At 34.8% G+C, this 24,104-nt stretch overlaps 1 protein-coding gene across 1 annotated transcript in view; it reads left to right on the forward strand.

Moving 5' to 3' along the window:
- Positions 1-7,217: 7,217 nt before the first annotated feature.
- The window catches only part of LOC106052464 (uncharacterized), a 129,465-nt gene continuing 112,578 nt past the window's right edge, over positions 7,218-24,104 (forward strand). Inside the window, exon 1 of the mRNA XM_056007562.1 lies at positions 7,218-7,347. The gene's annotated coding sequence lies outside the window, so the exon portion shown is untranslated. The remainder of the gene's footprint in view (positions 7,348-24,104) is intronic.

Genomic DNA, 24,104 nt, shown 5'->3' on the forward strand with positions numbered 1-24,104 from the left:
GAGTTTTATTTTTTTTAAACTTCTTAAAAGTATACATCGATAGACGCTAGTTTTCAGATGTATGTAGATATAAATGATTAAAATCAAACTTCAATCTAGCCAATATTGATAGGAAAGAATTAATATCGGCGAAGGCGCCCATCGAACAAAACGGTATGAGGCCAGAATAACGAAAAAGAGACAGAAAGCCCAAAAGGCATAAGCCCCCCTCCCAAATAAGATAATAAAAGAATTGTAAGTGTAAGAACGTTAGATATTGCTGGGCAGGACGAGGGCTGGAGTTAGAGCTGAGTGGCTTCCCCTGAAAGGGGCGACCACAAGCTCAAAAATATAAAGTACATAAAAATACCTATGAAATACAAAAAATGCTGTAAAATAAGATTACATTTGTACACAACTATGACATGAATTTAAGATCTATTAATTGCACTGTTTTTTTACACAAATATGACAACGACATGCTTTTAAGATACCTTATATTAAGTGTCACTTATAACTCTGTCAAAAAATAAAGTTCCCCTTTTAGACCTGTGATCTATAGGGAAGATGATGTAATGGTAATCTATGGCCTACGGTTAACGAGGGTGTCATGTGGCCAACACAACGACCAACAGCCTTTACTTTTCCCCCAACCCCAACTAATGTCAGGTACCCATTAGAGCTGGGTGGATTCAGAGGCCCCCAAAGATCCCGAAATTAAAAATCCCAGTCTTCACTTGGATTCAAACTCCGGTCCCCGGTTCGGAAGCCAAGCGCTTTACCTCTCAGCCACCGCGCCTCCACTCTGTAAAAGATTGGCAAATAGTTCTTCCTCGCGTCCTTTTCTAGAATGGATCAATAATCCAGTGAAAGGAAGAGAACCATTGAATACAACTCTTGCTGATTAAATTGTCGAGTTGCTGTCCCCTTCCCAAGACCTGTCCTGAAGAAATTTAAAAATATATATAAATTATTTTTATTGATTACAGAAACATCCTAATTGGTAGTAAGTTTCCCCTTCGAGATGTACTTTTATAACCAATGACAAATGCCAAGGTCACTACTTGAGAAAAACAAACACAACTTATTAAACTTGAAGAGATTCCTTACTAGTATAGATCAGTATTTTATACATTATTCCTATTTAACATTTTAGTTTTCTGTCTATAGTTTTAGTGATTTTACAATTTTTTTCAGCGGCCCCAGAAAGGGGATTAGCCACTATTAGTTTTGTGTGGTCTGTCAGTCCGTTCGTCCGATTTTTAGATCTCATAAACTAGAAAAGAAAATGAAAATAGGACATCAAGATATTTTTGACGTTTCAAAATTCTGATGCCACGGCTACTTTTTTCTTTTTCAAAAGTGAGCCATTTAATTTTTAAAATTAACTATGCAAGAAGATTTTTCATAAAAATACACAATTTTTAAATGAAAACTTCAGGGGAGGTAATTTTTTTTTAAAGGCAAGATACTTCTTCATTAATAACTCAAGCTTCATTTATAGCTCCGCTCATTGGTACAAGCAAATTCACTAGGCATAGGCTATTGATCTAAAATCTAAATGTAGATCTGAATGTAGACCTTCATTCTATATTTACATTTAGATTTGGATCTAAATATAATTAGAGTAGTTTACATATATGTAGAAATAATAGAGCTAGATCTATAAGCTGAAAACAACAATAAATAATCTACCGTATGAGAAATTACATGAATATACAGATATAAATGTATATGATTACGTTGACATTATTTTATATAATACAACAAAAATGATATAGATGTGTAGAGCTTGATGCAGGGATTACATCGATACCAAGATTCTTTTTATGTCATATGGGAGAGAATTTAATGCAATTTTTATGTGCATTAAAATTGGACTATAGAAAGTGTCTAAAAAACTGTGACCAATAAATGAATATATGTCAATAATTCGTCATAACTCTGTAACTATGATAGATAGCAGCTTGAAATTTGGAATAGTTATACATTCTAATGCATGCTTAGTGCGCTGTACTCTAATATATTAATGGAAATTGTTGGGGAGAGGTAGGTATCTAAGAGGTATTCGTGCTGTTCTTAGGTAATTAGTTAACGCAGCTCTGTTTTCGTGAGAGATCTATTTCAAATCCTTATTCCAGAAGAGTTAGAACAGTCTTATTATTGATGACGTTGTCCTGTCTGCTTATAAGGGGAAAATAACGGTAAATGATATTTTGAAATGTTATTACTCCAAACGATCAAAACAAGACCGTGGCTTGAATATTCCTGCTCCAGTTTTTTTCATAAAATTACACCACTTTTACAACTATTCACTATTAATAGTAACAAACACTGGAATCTATTTAGTAAGGGAGATAGCATTGCTCCATATTTGTAACACATTTATGCAAATATGTTTAGAATTTTAATAAAAAAATTTTTTTTACATTTTTACTTCTAAGTTAAGTAAGTTTTTTCATATTAATTAATATTTTTTTTGCGGAAATGTATATTTAACTATTTTTTTTAAATTATGATTTGAATAAGAGGCTGACCCTATTCAAAACAATTAGATCAATTAGATATTCATTATAAGACATCAGTTAGGCCAGCTGCACGTTCGATTACACATCCACTTTCACCTAACCTTTGGTCTGCTGGACCGCTGGGGCACCACACAAGATTTATCAACCTTCTTTCTCCATTCTTCTCTGTCATTTGCCTTTGATAGAATTTCATTCTGATGTTCATTCTGAAAATATTAAAACCTGCCTTTTTACCTGCCTGGGTGGACCACTTCGGGGGCCAATTTTGAGTTCGTGTTTCCACACAAACTAACTTTGTAACCTTATTTTTTAAAGGGTTTGTTTAATTTGTAAAATTTAGTAGTAGCTATACTAATAACAGTATCGAAGAGTAAAGGTTAGTCGTGAATATTAATAGCTCAGTTCAAACAACCTATTAAATAGGCAGCAGTATCTTCTCCATGCATCGAATGATAAAGAATGTTGTGTTTCAAAATGTCATTAGGACGACATAAGGTAATTGTTGACTGAATAAAAAAAATAACTTCTGTAGCATATTTTATATGCGAGCTGAGAACTTGGGTGTTAGCGCACGAAAAGCAAATATAGTATTAAATGTTAGGAATACATTAAAATTGAAAATGAATAAGTTGAAAAACTCCGCATTTACATGTATATATATATCGCGAAAAGGGAGTATTTCCCTTTTCGCGATCAAACAAAATTAATTAATTATCACTATTTATTTAAATAATTATTTTTAGCGGCCCCCGTAAGGGGAAAAAGCCGCTATTAGGTTTGTGCAAAATGTCCGTCTGTCCGTCTGTCCGTCTGTCACACCCAGATCTCGAAAACTAGAAGAGATATGAAAAATATTATTTCATCATTAAATGCGGCTTGAAAAGTTTAGGTGCAACGGCTACTTTTGGTTTTCTAAAAGCAAACCGTTTAATTTATAAAATTAATTATGCAAGCGATTTTTTCATAAAAATACACCAATTCTAAAACAATTACGTAAATGTAAGGGAGGCAATGTCACAATATGCTAACAAAGATGGACATTAATTGTGTATTTTCAGTATCACAAAGTCAAATATATTTTTAAAATGTACAGGAAATGTTTACAACAAATATAAATAATAGTTAAAGATGTTTTTTCTGGTCAACTAGCTGCTAAAATTAAAAGAAAACATTTCTGTTTGTTTATAAAGGCTAATAATGCACTTTGTATGTAAATATCACGCACATTTTTTTAAATGGACTTTTTATGCAGCGATTTTCGTGCAGTAGCGTAACGTCGCAACATGTTCAGGTGCTAAACCAATTCCTTAAACTTTTTTTAAAAAATCAGATTTTATTTATTTTTTGTTTAGTGCCCCCATCCGAATAAAAGAAGATTATTTTTGTGCGTTTTGTCTGTTGGTCGGTCTGTCCGTCAGGATTAGATTAAAAAAAACTAGAACTCTAAAAGCTATTGAAAATCTGATTTACCCTTTAATGTTCCTCCCGTATCATCTCAATAGTTTTAAGTATCTAAAAATTGATTGTTCCGGATTTTTTTTTTTTGCAAAACTAATCAACCCCAACAAATGTGTGTTTGCTCTTCTAATTTATATTACATTCAATTTTCCATTCTTAAACGTTGCAAAAACACATTATCAATAATATGTTGTTCCGTTTTTTATGTAAATAGCATACTAATGCTAAATCAAAATCTCTATACTGACTTATATTTCATTAAGTGTAAAAATGTTCCGGATATTGTTTTATAAAACATGAATTATGCCTAATGATTGTTTGAAATCGCATAATTTACTAATATTACACTTATATTATTTGACAATGCGTCACTATAATTTGGTTATCAATATCAAATTGTTCCGTATTTTCATCTTTAAACAAATTTTAAAAATATCGACAATAGGTTGTTCAGGGCTTAAAAAAAAAGTAATTTACTAGAATTGATTACTGAAAATTACTTTTTAGACATTTAATTTTCTTGCTGAAACATAACATAGAAGTTTTGTAATCGATAAAGAATGTTCCGGATTTTGTTTCTTACAAATCGTTGCCAGAAATTTCAGAATTTATTTAAAAATCTACTAACGCCAAATAATTGTTTGAACTCCTCTCTTCTAATTAATAAACAAATAATCTTCTCATTTACGAAATAATGTTTTTTCGGATTTTTATGAAAAATATTTTAACTCACTACTCTCTTACAGTACATTTAACTTTCTACCTAAAACATTAAAAAATCTAATTATCGTTAATATTATGTTCCGATTTTTAAGGAAAACAGAATCCAAACACCAAAGTAAGGTATGAAAATCTCTCCACATGGCTGTAGTACATCTAATTTTTATACGAGACCATCCAAAAAATTTAATTAACGGTATTACATTTATCTGAAATTCTCTTTTTCTTTTACTATTTATACAAACATCCGGAACAATCTATTATATAAACTTTTCAATTGTATTCATACCTAAAAATTATCGCGATGTTTTGAAACGTAAAATAAAGGTTAATCAATTTTAATAACTTTTAGTTGTTTTTTTTATATCAAGATGACGGACAGACCGACTGACAGACAAAACGCAAAAACAATGCGGCTTTGATCCTCTTTAAATAAATTCTATTAGAACTCAGTGCACCAATGTATATGAACCCTCGTCAAATATCTCGTGTAAATAAAGACATTTTTAGGGTACCGGTACTAGCCTATTGTGAGGTAATGAAATTTTTTTTTCTTTGACGTCATATGAATGAACTCTTTAAATGTAATGTTAAAAGAACGCACTCGGTGCACCAATGTCTATGAACACTCGATAAATGGCTCGTAATGATGAAGGTGATTTTTAGTCTAGCTAGGCCGTGTGACGTAGTGTTTTTTTTTTCCTTTGACGTGATATGGAATGAATTCTTTAATTAAAAGAAATGCTAAAAGAACGCACTCGGTGCACCAATGTCTATGATCACTCGATAAATGGCTCTAATGATGAAGGCGATTTTTATTCTAGCTAGGCCGTGTGACGTAGTGTTTTTTTTTCCTTTGACGTCATATGGAATGAATTCTTTAAAAGAAATGCTTAAAGAACGCACTCGGTGCACCAAAGTCTATGAACACTCGATAAATGGCTCGTAATGATGAATGCGATTTTTAGTCTAACTAGGCCGTGTGACGTAGTGTTTTTTTTCTTCCTTTGACGTCATATGGAATTAATTCTTCAAATGAAATGAAAAAAGAACTCGGTATAGTAATGTTTATTAAGCCTCGTTATGTAACTCGCGTTTAAAAAAGGAATATCTTGATTTAGATCTAATCTAGATTTTTTAAACTAGATCTAGATTTTTATTACAGTATATCTAGATCTGGATTTATATTCTAATTAAAATTATTTTAGAGTCTAGATCTAGAATTTCTAGATCTAGTTTAGACTAAAATAGACTAGATTAAGATGTAGAATTTCAATTTCTAAACTTAAAGTGTAAAAAAAAAAGTGTAGATTTTCATTTCCAAACGTTTTGATCAATATTGCAATGTTTTAATATACTAAAACTAATCTAAAATTTTTTATTTAATTTAAATTTAAGTTTACAGCAAATGAATCTTTGAAACATTATTACTTTTGACCATCAAAATTAAATCACCTCTTGAATATTATTTGCGAATATGCAGATCCGACAGGGATCCGACTTCGACGGGGGCCGCCTCTGAGTTTGTGTAACACAAACTCTCTTTGTAATCTTGTTTTTTTATTGATTCGTGTTTTGTTAGGAAAAGTGAATAATTGTGCAAAGTTTCAACTTGATCCAATTATGGAAAGTGGGTGAAATAACGTGTACAAAATTTGTATTAGACAATCAACAAACTACAAGCAATGTACTACATGGGAATGAAAGTATCTCTACTTCAACTTATAAACAGTACTAACGAAGTGGTCTAGATTTCCCAGTGAGATTTATTAATGCGATTGAATTAATATTTAGGGATAATTACGTATTTAGAGTCCGATATTGAGAAGACATTTAAAAAGACATTACATTTTTATAGAGCGAGTGTTTTTTTCTCTCTCTATAACTAATGATTGAAAAACAATGGAACATTTTTTTACCCCCGCCCCAACCCCCTTACCTCCGAGAAAGAATCTTGGTTAAGCCATTGTAAAGACCTGCTACACTTTATAATATTCCAATGATGGGTCTTTAGAGCTAGACTTAGAACATTCGGAACTAAAAACCCGAACACGATTTTCCTTTCGACAACGCGATAGTCTTTTCAAAACCCGATGTTGGATCTAGATCTAGACCTAGTTCTTTAATTAAATTAATTTTTTTTTTTAATTTTTACTTTGAAAAATTATAACGGTAAACTAGAGTTTTCATAGTGTGGCCAACGAGCTAGTAATTCTTTTCTCATCGCTATACATCAACTGTTCAATGTATATGAAAATTGTTAGAGGCGTTTTAAGATCAACGTCCAGGTTTCTTCCTCCATACGGTTGTAACTTGAATAGAGGTACTGCAAAAAAAATAATAATGTGAACACACTTTTTTATTCAAATCATAAAACACTAAGTGCAGTGAGCAGTAGTATGCACCTCCCTAAACCTCCGCCTTCGTGTTTTTAAGAGACATTCGACTGATAACACCGGCTGTGCGCGCGTGATGTCACGAGAGAGCCCAGATTCCAGATGCTCACAGCAACGACTGACCAACTCTTTGTGCTCTGGCATCAAACCATAAACCATGGACCTCTGATCTGGCAATAAACGCGTTACAATCTTTGCACTTTACAATAGGGAATTTTCTTGAGTGCGTGTTGGTGTGTGGCCTCTGGAATAGTAAATTCATGACGGTATTTTTTTTACTATTCAATAATTAAGACCTGTAAATTAAAACCAACAGTCAACGTATGTTAAGAAATGCCTAACTCTTTGGTTATATATTAATTAGACTGAAATCACCTTAGTATTAGTATTGTGATTCATTCACATTTCAATTTGGCCGCTAAAATACTGAAGGTATAGATATGAATCTATATTACACGCGACCAGCTTTTACGGCTGTGAAAGTTTTATAACATTTCACGAGAACAACTATTACAGTTATAAAGATCTATATATCTATATGCCGCTTAACGTATAGGTATATAGCACCATTTCATTAGACAAGCTATTAGTGCTCATGAAAGTATATGTCTATATTTCACAAAACCAGCTGATGCTGGATTACCTATAAGTCTCAACTCCTTGACACATAGATGTTGAAGTATTGTCACTTACAGAGTACGCAAGGTAAGACCAGTCTAATGTTTTTTTGACAACTTATTGATCCTGCACTGGCTCTCTCAGACTTCGCAACTTGAATACCAAATCAAGACCAGGGGTCAGACAGCGAGGTTCCTTATGATGTTAATTTTGACCAAATCGGTTTCTTTTTATTGGTAAAACCTGTATTCCTAATCGACCGGGTACTTCGATAGACTTTGGTAGCTCTGTAAAGTATGTCCTAATCGACCGGGTACTTTGATAGACTTTGGTAGCTCTGTAAAGCATGTCCTAATCGACCGGGTACTTTGATAGACTTTGGTAGCTCTGTAAAGTATGTCCTAATCGACCGGGTACTTTGATAGACTTTGGTAGCTCTGTAAAGTATGTCCTAATCGACCGGGTACTTTGATAGACTTTGGTAGCTCTGTAAAGTATGTCCTAATCGACCGGGTACTTTGATAGACTTTGGTAGCTCTGTAAAGTATGTCCTAATCGACCGGGTACTTTGATAGACTTTGGTAGCTCTGTTAAGTATGTCCTAATCGACCGGGTACTTTGATAGACTTTGGTAGCTCTGTAAAGTATGTCCTAATCGACCGGGTACTTTGATAGACTTTGGTAACTCTGTAAAGTATGTCCTAATCGACCGGGTACTTTGATAGACTTTGGTAACTCTGTAAAGTATGTCCTAATCGACCGGGTACTTTGATAGACTTTGGTAGCTCTGTAAAGTATGTCCTAATCGACCGGGTACTTTGATAGACTTTGGTAGCTCTGTTAAGTATGTCCTAATCGACCGGGTACTTTGATAGACTTTGGTAGCTCTGTAAAGTATGTCCTAATCGACCGGGTACTTTGATAGACTTTGGTAACTCTGTAAAGTATGTCCTAATCGACCGGGTACTTTGATAGACTTTGGTAGCTCTGTAAAGTATGTCCTAATCGACCGGGTACTTTGATAGACTTTGGTAACTCTGTAAAGTATGTCCTAATCGACCGGGTACTTTGATAGACTTTGGTAGCTCTGTAAAGTATGTCCTAATCGACCGGGTACTTTGATAGACTTTGGTAGCTCTGTAAAGTATGTCCTAATCGACCGGGTACTTTGATAGACTTTGGTAGCTCTGTAAAGTATGTCCTAATCGACCGGGTACTTTGATAGACTTTGGTAGCTCTGTAAAGTATGTCCTAATCGACCGGGTACTTTGATAGACTTTGGTAACTCTGTAAAGTATGTCCTAATCGACCGGGTACTTTGATAGACTTTGGTAACTCTGTAAAGTATGTCCTAATCGACCGGGTACTTTGATAGACTTTGGTAGCTCTGTAAAGTATGTCCTAATCGACCGGGTACTTTGATAGACTTTGGTAGCTCTGTTAAGTATGTCCTAATCGACCGGGTACTTTGATAGACTTTGGTAGCTCTGTAAAGTATGTCCTAATCGACCGGGTACTTTGATAGACTTTGGTAACTCTGTAAAGTATGTCCTAATCGACCGGGTACTTTGATAGACTTTGGTAGCTCTGTAAAGTATGTCCTAATCGACCGGGTACTTTGATAGACTTTGGTAACTCTGTAAAGTATGTCCTAATCGACCGGGTACTTTGATAGACTTTGGTAGCTCTGTAAAGTATGTCCTAATCGACCGGGTACTTTGATAGACTTTGGTAGCTCTGTAAAGTATGTCCTAATCGACCGGGTACTTTGATAGACTTTGGTAACTCTGTAAAGTATGTCCTAATCGACCGGGTACTTTGATAGACTTTGGTAACTCTGTAAAGTATGTCCTAATCGACCGGGTACTTTGATAGACTTTGGTAACTCTGTAAAGTATGTCCTAATCGACCGGGTACTTTGATAGACTTTGGTAGCTCTGTAAAGTATGTCCTAATCGACCGGGTACTTTGATAGACTTTGGTAGCTCTGTTAAGTATGTCCTAATCGACCGGGTACTTTGATAGACTTTGGTAGCTCTGTAAAGTATGTCCTAATCGACCGGGTACTTTGATAGACTTTGGTAACTCTGTAAAGTATGTCCTAATCGACCGGGTACTTTGATAGACTTTGGTAGCTCTGTAAAGTATGTCCTAATCGACCGGGTACTTTGATAGACTTTGGTAACTCTGTAAAGTATGTCCTAATCGACCGGGTACTTTGATAGACTTTGGTAGCTCTGTAAAGTATGTCCTAATCGACCGGGTACTTTGATAGACTTTGGTAGCTCTGTAAAGTATGTCCTAATCGACCGGGTACTTTGATAGACTTTGGTAACTCTGTAAAGTATGTCCTAATCGACCGGGTACTTTGATAGACTTTGGTAACTCTGTAAAGTATGTCCTAATCGACCGGGTACTTTGATAGACTTTGGTAACTCTGTAAAGTATGTCCTAATCGACCGGGTACTTTGATAGACTTTGGTAGCTCTGTAAAGTATGTCCTAATCGACCGGGTACTTTGATAGACTTTGGTAACTCTGTAAAGTATGTCCTAATCGACCGGGTACTTTGATAGACTTTGGTAACTCTGTAAAGTATGTCCTAATCGACCGGGTACTTTGATAGACTTTGGTAACTCTGTAAAGTATGTCCTAATCGACCGGGTACTTTGATAGACTTTGGTAACTCTGTAAAGTATGTCCTAATCGACCGGGTACTTTGATAGACTTTGGTAGCTCTGTAAAGTATGTCCTAATCGACCGGGTACTTTGATAGACTTTGGTAACTCTGTAAAGTATGTCCTAATCGACCGGGTACTTTGATAGACTTTGGTAGCTCTGTAAAGTATGTCCTAATCGACCGGGTACTTTGATAGACTTTGGTAACTCTGTAAAGTATGTCCTAATCGACCGGGTACTTTGATAGACTTTGGTAACTCTGTAAAGTATGTCCTAATCGACCGGGTACTTTGATAGACTTTGGTAGCTCTGTAAAGTATGTCGTAAAGCTGTTGTCGTTAACATTAAGAATAACTTCGAGCACAATACCTACGACACAATCTCGTATTTTAATATTACCAAAAGGTATAGAACTTTCTGCTATTGACTGATGGATAGTAATAACCAATTCAGCTTACTTAAAATAGTATGTTATTGTCACTTGGAGTACGCGCTAAGGTTGCTAGAGAAATGTGAACAGGAATTCTTGCTTCTAGTAACTCCTAGTTTCTACACAGAAGTGTAGATAATGTACATGATTCCTTTCTGTTACAATAAATTTTGAAAAAGTTTGATTTCTAACGGAGTTGGGAAAAAAATAAAATAGACAAATTTGGCTTTTATAAAGTTAGTATAAAGGTTACAATCAGTTTATTGAGTTTGTAAGTTTTAAGCTTTATGACAAGTCTACTTCTGCAGATTTATTTTTGAATTAAAGCTATTTTATGTGTAATTACATGAAATACAGTGTGTGTTCTTTTGCTTTAGGAAGGCAACTTTGACTATTCAATTACTCTTTTTCGAAAGGATTTCTTCGCCAATACTAGAATTCACAGGTTACAATTGTATACTTGGTCTTGAGATTTAACTTCTATAAGTTCCAAAATAAAAAAAATTGAAATGCAGACATAAGAAAAAAAGAGATTATTATGTTTAAATAAAAATCACCCAATATGTTGTGATATCACATTTACAGTGAAGAAAAAAAAGGATTTTAAACTTATTTGATCGAATCCGATAGTTGTAATAGCTCTATTATAGCATGGAAAACGTGTCAAAAGACGTGTAATGAATGCCCTGGAGACGAATGGCTTTGATAATGATCTATTCGCTAATGAAGAAACTGATCTATCTTTGGATTGACCTAGTTAATCGCATAATGAAAATCATCGTTTATCCATTACGAGATCCATCTAACTCCTTCCATTCTTGAACGGTAACTTATTCCCCTGTGTTTTTTCTTTCTTAAGGTCTTCCGTCCCTCTTTTAACCCGCCGCCGATGGCGTAGTTGATTTTAGCTTCCAATGGAAGTCAAATTTTTAATTGAAAATGTTCATAAACTTTTGATTTGATTCTACTTTCAACTTTATATTACATTCTATCTCATTCTAAGAGCTCTATGTATTAGAACACAGTTTCGCAAGACTTAAGGGTCACACATTCTAACTAATGGGACTTGAAGTAGGCTCTTTTTTATCATTACAAAAATAAAATTACAAAGTTCTTAGAAATTTATTTGAATTTTGATCCAGTTATGATCCATGATCTTACAACAATCATGCTCATTTCAGACTACAGAATTTATATGCTTCGAAAGCCCCTAAGACATTGGCCCCAAATCACCCCAATAGAAAGAAAACTATATGGAGAGCTCCCTGATTTGGAAACCACTGCGTAGTTCATCTCATGTATTAGTCTAGTCATATGAACACTCCAACATAACAGTGAGAACGATGAAGAAGAAGAAGATGATCCAGTTAAACCAATTTTATTATCACAACTTAAAGCTTTAAATAAAGAGACGTCGTTTTAAAGTAAAAGTAATAATATAAAGTTCCTATTTCAGACTTTGTGGTCTATAGGGCAGATGATGTGAAGGTCCTCTGCTTCTGTGGCCCACGTTTAACGAGGGTGTCATGTGGCCAGCACAATAAACAACCACATTTACTTTACCCCAACAAATGTTAGGTACTTGGTGGACTCAGATACGCTCAAAGATCCTAAAATAAAAAATCACAGGATTCGAACATGGGACCCCGGTTCGGAAGCCAGCACTTCTTTGTTCGTCTTTTAAGGATGACCATCTATACCGTTTTCGAGAGAGGTGACTGCAAGTAATATTCATCCAAAACGTTCTTTAAAGAAGATATAAAGATATAAAGATATAAAGATATAAAGATATAAAGATACATCTTCGCCAGTATGATGCAGTCCGTCTTTCTTAAATCAGAAATTTCTTCCGAGTTGCGTACCATCGTTCTAATGATGTCTTCTAGGTGACCAAAACTCAGGCTTATTTCAAGACATATTGCTTAACACGAAGATGCTCTTACAGCAATCATGCTCATTTCAGACTACAGAATTTATATGCTTCGAAAGCCCCTCAAATTTAAGTATCGACCCGCAGGCCCGCAGCCAGAACTATTTGGGCCCCAGACAATTGGTGTGTGCTCCTCTGCTTTACCCACATGCCAAAACCTTTCAAATACTTATACAAGATGCTCGAAATATAGCATTTAAAAAGCATTTCCTTTTGTTGTGTCCCCGGACTAGAATCGTGTTTACTCCCCCCTCCCACCCGAATGAGGGTCTGCGGACCGTACCTCTAAGTTTTTATTAATCTCTTTCGAATTTCTATTTTTACAAAGCTTCAATAAACTAACAAATAATGATAATAAATTGATTGTGTTTTACATGGGAAACGGGACCTTATTCCTATAGTATTGAGATATGTGGGAATGAATTTGCGAATTTTTTCACTTATATAAGCTTTGCTTTTTTTTTTTCAAAATATCTTTTCTTTAATAATTTATTAATTTTTTTGTTTATTGACATGCAAAAGTTTGAGAATCACTAGGTTAAAGAATCCAATAGTTTATATAGCACAGGAATATAGATATTATATTCTACAACCTCCTCCCCTTTATTTTCTATCCCGATTTCCCATTGAAAATGAAATCTCTCGTATCCCTTTGTGTCATATTCACTATCATCCATGAATAGCTTTCAGACGCTACAAATTTAATCTAGATATTAAAAGAGCACAGTTATTCTTTTATATTTCCATAGAATTGATTACAGCAGTTAGATTTTTTTTTTATTTGAAAAGATTTTAAATTTGTCGTTATTCTATAACAACATCCTTTTTCAATTGCTTTTATTGCTTCATTCTGACACACACAACAAACCCTCTCCACACTCTTACACTGGCACACTCACACACAACAAACCCTATCGACACTCTTACACTGACACACACACACACAACAAACCCTCTCGACACTCTTACACTGACACACTCACACACAACAAACCCTCTCGACACTCTTACACTGGCACACTCACACACAACAAACCCTATCGACACTCTTACACTGGCACACACACACACAACAAACCCTCTCGACACTCTTACACTGACACACACACACACAACAAACCCTCTCGACACTCTTACACTGACACACACACACACAACAAACCCTCTCGACACTCTTACACTGGCACACTCACACAAAACAAACCCTCTCGACACTCTTACACTGACACACACACACACAACAAACCCTCTCGACACTCCTACACTGACACACACACACACACACAACAAACCCTCTCGACACTCTTACACTGGCACACTCACACACAACAAACCCTCTCGACACTCTTACACTGACACACTCACACACAACAAACCCTCTCGACACTCTTACACTGACACACACACACACAACAAACCCTCTCGACACTCTTACACTGACACACACACACAACAAACCCTTTCGATACTCTTACACTGACACTCATACACGCAACAAACCCTCTCGACACTTACACTGACACACTCACACACACACCAAACCCTTTCGACACTCTTACACTGACACACACACACACAACAAACCCTTTCGACACTCTTACACTGACACACACACACACACACAACAAACCCTTTCGACACTCTTACACTGACACTCATACACACAACAATCCCTCTCGACACTTACACTGACACACTCACACACACAACAAACCCTCTCGACACTTACACTGACACACACACACACACAACAAACCCTTTCGACACTCTTACACTGACACTCACACACACAACAAACCCTCTCGATACTCTTACACTGGCACACTCACACACAACAAACCCTCTCGACACTCTTACACTGACACACACACACACACAACAAACCCTCTCGACACTCCTACACTGACACACACACACACACACAACAAACCCTCTCGACACTCTTACACTGGCACACTCACACACAACAAACCCTCTCGACACTCTTACACTGACACACTCACACACAACAAACCCTCTCGACACTCTTACACTGACACACACACACACAACAAACCCTCTCGACACTCTTACACTGACACACACACACAACAAACCCTTTCGACACTCTTACACTGACACTCATACACACAACAAACCCTCTCGACACTTACACTGACACACTCACACACACACCAAACCCTTTCGACACTCTTACACTGACACACACACACACAACAAACCCTTTCGACACTCTTACACTGACACACACACACACAACAAACCCTTTCGACACTCTTACACTGACACTCATACACACAACAATCCCTCTCGACACTTACACTGACACACTCACACACAACAAACCCTCTCGACACTTACACTGACACACACACACACACAACAAACCCTTTCGACACTCTTACACTGACACTCACACACACAACAACCCTCTCGATACTCTTACACTGGCACACACTCACACACAACAAACCCTCTCGACACTCTTACACTGGCACACCCACACACACAACAAACCCTCTCGACACTCTTACACTGACACACTGACACACGATGAAACATACTAAAACTTGTCTTCGAGTTTTAAGTTTAATGAAGAATGCAGTATTTCCTGTGGCTACGCATCCCCAACTGCGACCTACATGTTTTGCCACATTCAGCGCAGGCATAACAACTGTCCTCGATCTAAAGGTGTACGATGGTGTCACGTGGCCAGTACAAAAGACTGACAGACATGACTATCAACTTAGCGACAGTGGAATTAGAATTGTGTGAATTCAAGTTTCCAAAATATTGAATAAAATTCCAGTTTCAGACTACATGAAACGCAGGGCCCATATGGCAGTATTTCACAATCTTTTACCTGTGTTATCCCCCCTAAAAGAGAAGAATTTCGTTCGTGCACCTACCCCTGCAGGCTCTCACCGTTAAGTGAAGAATATAGGCATAAATATATAACAATTTTCGGGTTTTATTTAGCATAAATATTTATAATATCTTTAGAATCACATATTAAATCTTTATTAAAGCTAGTCCACGATGTCTTTTTGCTTGAAAAACACTGGAAACAGTGTTTCGCAGACAATTTAAAGTGTTTTGTATACTAGAAAATTTTATGAGATAATATTTGAGAGGCAGTAGGCTCCACTATATACAATAAAGAGGTCTGTGGAAGCGCTGTAACCTCTTTCAGCAGGGTCCGCGGCGGAGCCCCAGCGCCAAACCTTTTCCGCCCTTTTTGAGCTTCAGAACTCACTGTTTGTCTCAGTAAGAAGTACGCAGGTCAAAAAAGGTAAAAGTAAAAAAAAAAAGGATGGGGCAGGCCGATGTTGAAGTGTTTTATTCCAAAGGAAAACATTATTCATTCTAGTAAAAAGAAAGTCGCAGATCAAACAAAGAAGGAGACAGCTTTTGAGAACATTCGAGTTACATACGTTTGTAATAGGCATGATCGTCTCAATGTCATCTTGATGTTAAAAAATCTTGCCGCGGACCTTTTTTGTGACACGACAGTCCTTTACAACAGTCGAGAGAATTTCGAACATTATGACACTGGAAATTCGAGAGGAATCACGTTAGCGGATATGTTTTGAAATGCTTTTTTCAGACGCCTCTAGCGAAAACATCTTACAAGGTCCTTATTAAAAGAAAAAACGATGTTTTAAAATATTTTAATCTGTTAAAAATTGGTAGTAACATGATTTAACTTGGTTAGTATCAAACTGCAATGAAAATACTTTTCCCCTTGAAAAACAAATTGTCCGCCGCTCCATTGTCAAGACCTCGCACCCCCCTTATGAGGACTTCGAGCCCCCTGGGGGGGGGGGGGCGGGCCCCACAGTTTGAGAAACGCATAAGGTGTTGAGCTCTAGCACTTTATAACCTAGGGCAATAATGTTGTCTATGCTTATGTTATAAAAGCTTGAAAATGAAAGAGCAATTATTTAATGTCCGAGAAAGAGCGAAGAATTCATTTATTAAACTCAAAAGTAGGATCCAATGAAGTCCTTTCATTTTTTGGACATCTTTTGTACCATAGAATAGGTTATTTCTGGAACAAGTGTAACGACACTGACACCACTCACTTGCCTGCTGGAGGGGGATTTCAGTTGGGGGGAGGGAGGATGAACCCCGACCCCCACCCCCCACCATCGGCTACGCTTTTGATTGATGTTACAATGCTACCTGGTTCAAACCCTACCCCTACATTTCTGAAGGAACGTTTAAAAACTTCAAAAATGAAATTAAAAATGAAATCACAAATCAAATCACAAGTCAAATCACAAATCTAATCACAAATCAAATCACAAATCAAATCACAAATCTAATCACAAATCAAATCACAAATCAAATCACAAATCAAATCACAAATCACTCAGTAACGGCCGATCTCATATTGTTCTTTTGTGTACACGCTTTCAAAACTTTTCGAAAATCACTTGCGACACAGCCAGTTTATTTATTTAACTTAAAACTAATATTCACGTGTCGTGAACATTTAAAAGTACAACCTTTGATGCAAAAGACTAAACTGAACTCGTTTGACCTTTCCGTGAGTTTGTTAAGTACATTGACTTGCTCCAGTTCAAAGACAGTATGGTAGAAAACATTGACACGGACCAATTATCTAGTTAAAAAAAAAGCCAGTCGGATGCTGACAAGTTCGATTTGGAAAAGCGTCAATGCTTTAAGGCAGTGGTCAAGACGTCATTTGGGAATCCCCACAAGACATAAGATTGAGTTGGTGTTTAAGTGGGTGAGTGCGTCACACGTCATCGCCACGCCTCCTCTCTTAATTCAACTATTGGCTACAAAAAAAACAACAACATTCAAAATAGTTTCAGCATCGAATTGTGGGTGGAGTCGTGAGAGGGCAAATGACCCCAATCATTTTGTGGGGTAAAACGCCACTCCAATCTTTTTTTTTAAAATCAATAATGTATAGCATCATTTGAAACAGTAGTAGTCTTTGAAGTTATCTGAGGTAGTTATGTATTAATGTATTGATATGAAGTAACTATGTCAGGATTCAGGGCCGGTCTTAAGCCACTGCAGCCTATGCGGTCGCAGTGGGCCCCGCGCTTTCATAGGCCCCACGCTAATTATATGTGTAATTGCATAATAATGCAAAATATACGAAAACGTCGAGGAAGTTAAGGCTAAAGAAAACTGAGAGTTGATGAGTTTGTTCAGATTCTTGTGACAACAAAGGAGTTGGCTGAAAATATGGATGTTGTTGCAATCTTTCCAGCCAAACGTCAACGGAAAAGGCAATATGATAAATCTGTGGAAAACTTCACACCTGGAAATGCTGAAGATGACTACAGGATAAATTGCTTCAACAGAATTGTGGACATTGCAATTCAATCCTTGCAGCCTAGATTTGAACAACTAAAATCAAACCACAATTTATTAGGGTTTCTTGCTAGCTTCAAGAACCTTCAGGTTGAGGACATTAGAAAGTTTGCAGGGATCATCGAGCAAGCATTGACGTCATCAACAGACCAGTCGGCAGATAAATGTGGGCGAGAATTAGCAGTTGAAATGGAATCTTTAAGGCATATTCTACCAAATACCAACAAAACCCCCGGTAGAAATTTTAGCTTATCTGTCCACTAATGAAAGGTACACTGCTTTCCCAAACGACTTTGTTGCACTCAGAATTTTTTTAACAATACCCGTAACTGTGGCATCTGGTGAAAGAAGCTTCTCGCGCCTCAAACTAATCAAGAATTACTTGAGATCAACAATTCGCGAGGATAGATAGAACAAGTTGGCAATTCTTGCTATTGAGCGTGATCTATGTAGGAAACAGAATTTTGATGATATATTGTATGACTTCGCTTCACGCGAGGCTCGTAAGTAAGTAAAGAATGAATAAAATGCAAATAGGAATTTATTTTCTTATAAAAACCTTTAACTTCACTTATTATCCTTATCCCTACCCAGACTAGGCCCCGCGCAACCCGTTTCGCATAGGGCCCCGCAACAGCTAGGACCGGCCCTGTCAGGTTTAGTTTGAATCTTCTAAAAGTGATTAAACCTGAAGTAAACAAAAATACACTCTCATTTCATATTTCTGTCGTGTCTGTTTTTATAACTATTAAAGAAGAAAGTTTTTTTCTCCTGAAAAAAAAACACACAGAGCTAATTAACATGTTCTTTTGGAGAGTACTTCAGTGTTTCTTTAATTTGAGGTATCTAAACACGTAGTTTACCTCAGCGCAGTAACACAACTCAGAAAAAGGTCACGTGAAGCCTTTTTATCATCGTCTGCGTGTGTCTGATAGAAAACACTAAAGGCTTGATATAATCTTGACAAGGATTCCAAGTTTTTCTTCACTGCTGGTTTCATATACATTAGAAAATGTCTCCGAAACCCTCCCCCCCCCCCTTTTTTTTTTTAAATCCGAAAATAACAAACAAAAAAAAAAAAAAAAAAAAAGAAAACTTTTTAAAAACACAGTACTTCCTCTATGACTTTTTGTAGCTTTTCTCTTAAAAAGTAATGAATGATAGATTTTAAAAAATGGAATATTTTTAGCCCGCCCCAATCCTCTCTTCCCCGAATAAAAATGTTTAAGTGCATGTATAAATAACTCAAGACTACAGAAAATTCTAATGATAGACCATGGAACTATACTAATGGAACACCAGCTTCGAGATTTTATGATCAGAGTGCCGTCGCGCATCTTTTTTCGCGCACCATACCAATTTGAAAAATCGATGAGGATGCCAAAGAAGAAATTTACTCCGAGAGCCACTTGGATTGACCTTCATTGAGAGTAAAACTTCCCCACACTATATTTTATTAGATCTGTAAAAACTTTATCCATTTTCGGACTATCTGATAAAATAGATACAATTTCCCTGAATAATGGATCGTCACAAAAGATTTTTTTTTAAGGCCACTTCGTTAAAATAGGTGTTTCCAGTACTTCCTCATTTGGGTATTTTACACAAAATCTGGATTTTTTTAATGTACATGTCATTTTTATCATCTGTCCCGCGCAACCAAACCATCCACTTTTCCCGGTCATCAATGTTCTTAACAAGATATCAAGAGAGAGAGGCTGGTCCATTATTTGCGTAGTCCAGCCAGCTTTTTTTTTTGACAACCTTTTTTCGTTCTCTCTCATGAAGGATATGTTTTGAAAATTAGTCTTACAAAATACAATTCCAAACCAACTCATGCAGTTATCGTCTTTTCACAGTATTGAGGATCATCCTTTTTGCTAGCCAGAGTGTTAATTGGCAAAAGTGAAAAATTCATTTTGTTTAATTTTTTAAAGTAAATATTCATAACTATATCTTTTATATAATAATATATTTTTAAAATAATAATCTTGTATATAGACATGCTTTAATAGATCTAATAAATGATTAACTCGGACCTACCAATATGGGTATATAAATACTTAAATCTGGGTATTTAAAATTTCGAATGCGAATTTTTTAAAAACCGAATTTATATTGATCTAGATTCTAGATCTCTTGTATAATATCTAGAATAATATAGATCTACAACACCTAGACTAAAGTTAAAGACTAAGGTCTAGATTTATTTAACGTTTAAAAAAAAATCAATAGATCTAATATAGACAGTCATGAGATCCACTCTATTTTATCTAGATCTAGACCATACATGAGATCAATAATTGTCAATATGAATATTTATAGATCTAGTCTAGAGTCTATGTCTAGATCTATCGATCATCTAGAATCTAGTCTGTCTATAATGTATAGCTATACTTACTATTATACACTTTTACAGTATATGAGTATACTCATACAGTCATACTGGCTATATTATAGTATAGACACTATAGTTAGTATAGTTAATACTTTTTAATAGTAGATCTATAATCTATCAATTGAATTCTATCTAAATCTAGACTTCACTTTCACATCACATTCACACGATTATTGATACAGACAGTGAATGAAACGAATGCAGTGGTTATACTGATTATACTTATAGTGACGATACTACTTATAGATCTACCAGTTGATAAACATCATCATCATAGATAATAATCTACATCTATAATCATAGTGCCATTTATTTAGTCAATATAGTCAAGTCAAGATAGTGGAACGTAAACTCGAAGGTTTAATACAATACTGTATGAGTCTATGAGTTAGTATAACATCTAATTGTTTTGTTACTTTGTATGTGACAGTATGTCAATGTCTCAATTAAAATAATTAATATCATCAGCCATATCATTTTAAATATTTAAAAAGTAGACATAGATTTTTATTATATTATAAATAGATAGATTAGATCTACATATAATTTTACAAACTTTAGAAATGATTGATTTTATTTTTTATTGATAAGCCTTCTAGACTAGATTGTCTAGATCTAGCATCTCTAGCTAGACTCTAACATGTAGATTGTAGATATCTTTGAATTGGATCGATATTCACCTTCCTAAATTGTCTCTAAAGTCTGTAGCTGATTTGAGAGGCCCAACGAGGCAAGACGAGTCTATTAGTACTATGTCTCTTGATCTATCTAGTAGGCCTACTAAGCTAGTGCATTAGCCATAGTGTAGTCAAATCTTGACAACTAGTCTTCTAGATCTAAGCTTCTAGATTAATTAGATCTAGATCCAGTTTAGATTTAGAATATAAAAGTTTTTACTACCTAAAATACTAAATCTACTGATCTAAATTCTAGATATATAGATCCAGTTCAGATTAGGATATAAAAATATTCCACTAGCTAAAATTCTAAATCTACTCATCTATACTTAATATGTTAGATATTATATGACATCTACAAAAATTATTATTAAGATATAATTATAGATTCTAGACTAGTTATATATGTACATAAAATATATAAATAAAAGATAAAATTTATGCAGGCCTAGGTCCCATAAATTTATAATTGATCCAGATCTATCAGTAAAAGTTACCTTCGATTGGCAGTTTTACCCAATCTAATCTATACAAGACAATTTATAATCCATGCCTTGCCTACACCCCATATATATTAAATAATAGTTTCCATGCCATACCCAGGAGTTCATGAAATAATAAATGATGTGGTGTCAAGTTGTGATCTATCCCCTGAAATTCAGTGCTTTAATATAAAACTCACATATATCTAGTTAATTATTTGCTATGACACTCTGATAAACTTGGACTTGTGTGATACATATATGTTTCTTATCAGATTTAATTAATGAAGTTTTGGTGCATTTTAACCAGTAATAAGGCTACAAAAGTAGCATCAGGTGTATTCTAACCATTGGTATTTTTCCTGGCAACATTTCTATTCTAGTCTGTGATAAATTATAAATAAAAAAAAATGTTTGTAATGTTTCAGTTATTAACAAGTAGAACCATGGCAACCAGTTCTGATGATGTACCAGAATGGCTCATGGATCATACTTATACTATTTCTACTCTCTGGGCATCCATTCAATATTTAATGTAAGTACTACTATACAATTTTTATTTTAGTTATCTAATAGATGTTTTATGAATTGTGTGATTTTCATGGTCAAGCAACATCCAAATATCTGGGATGGAATTTAACATTTTTCTCTAGTTTTTTTTAAATTTATAACACTCTTAAGCACATTCATCTTTCATGAATGCCTAATATACCTTGGCTGTTGTGCAGGCCATTCCTTTACAATAAACTGTTAGATGAAATTAGGCAAAATTGTCTGATAATTTGTATGTTTGATACAACAACGTTTTCAATTTAATAATATTATTTTTTTATTTTAATGTTTTCAAAAGAAATTAACCAATATGCCTAATTGTATAATTACAGTTATGTTTGGAAATGCAAGAAAAAGGCATGCATTCCTGAAAAGTCAATGATTGGTTGCACCTTTTAAAGGTAAGGTACTGCAATTTTTCCCATGTACTTTTCTCATAAGCTGAAGTACTTGTATTTTTGAAAAACTAGTTTTCCATGAAAATGTAAATCATAATATATGTTATAGTTGCTTTTAGATTAGTTCAATGTGCATCAAATTAACTGAACATCTGCCTTCACCTATAGTAATAATTCATAACTATTAAGGTCAGGGCCATGTCTACACATTAACGCAGTAGCTCCTTTTAGGTACAGACTATTTTTAGAATGGCAAAATTATATAAACATATATACGTTTAGCATGGTCAACACATATGTCACACATATTTTTTTATTTTTTTTAAAATCCTTTTATTTATTTTTATAACTAGATAACTTTCTGTTATGAGAAAAGATGAGATTCTTGGACTCCTGCATAGCACCACCAGAAAGGCAAATCCCATCATGTTGCAAAATAAAAGTCTTGGACCAATTTTAATTTAAGATATATATATTATACTGTAAGCTGTATACATATTTATGTATATCCTGTCATTCAGCCAACAGGTTTGGATTTAGTATTTCTTTAAATCTGTCTGATATTGTACTTGAAAACTATTAATCTGAGCCCCATTAAAACAAGAGGGAGTGCAGTGGATGAGTGGTAAGGGAAATTTTACTTTTTTAAAATTAAAATAAGAATCTAACAAAAGTAAACCTTTAAAATATGGTGCATTCTCCTTAAAACTAAAACCTGGTGCAAAGGTTTAAAATGTTGGCAAAAAAAAAAGCAACATCAATTAAATATTCTTAATTCCCTTTGCAAAACTTACTGAGAAGAACATGCATGTTGTTCCCTCATAAGTTTCTTGACAGAGGAAATCTTGTTTATATTAGATTTGAATTAAGCAAATTAAGAAAAAAATTATAATCATTATTTCAAATGGTTGTATCTAAACCTTATGAATTATTTTTCAGTTATAAGTATATTGAAATGAATGGATAATCATGAAATTGTTAAATAATTGCTGCTATCATTCCATTGACTAAAGAACCATAATTTTTTTTTTAAATTAATTTCAAAATGATTTTTTTTCAAGCAGAGTTCACATAGATCTTGAGTGAAATTTTTCTTTTTTTGACTAATGCTTCAATTTTATTGTATCATTAGTTTTTTTATTTTTATTACCCAGAATATTTTAAAAATGAGTACACTATTTTCATGTAATAATGTAAATACGCTATAATCTTTAGGCCATATAGATTTGTATAAATATAAATTAACTTACTTCAATACATTGTAAATGTATATGGTTTAGATAAGAATAAAGTTTTTCTGTAGACAATTATTGTTCAAGATTTGTTGATGCTCCTGCTTAATAAATTATATATACAGGTCATTAGTTTTAACACACTACTGAAACAAGAAAAACTGGTCGCCCCCACTTCCATTACATAGATGTAATAAAACGTGACCTCAAATCAGTGAACATCAATACTGACAATTGGGAAGACATAGCTTTAGACCGCAACAGATGGAGAGA

Source organism: Biomphalaria glabrata, chromosome 13 (assembly GCF_947242115.1).
Source record: "Biomphalaria glabrata chromosome 13, xgBioGlab47.1, whole genome shotgun sequence".
Taxonomy (NCBI): Eukaryota; Metazoa; Mollusca; class Gastropoda; family Planorbidae; genus Biomphalaria; species Biomphalaria glabrata.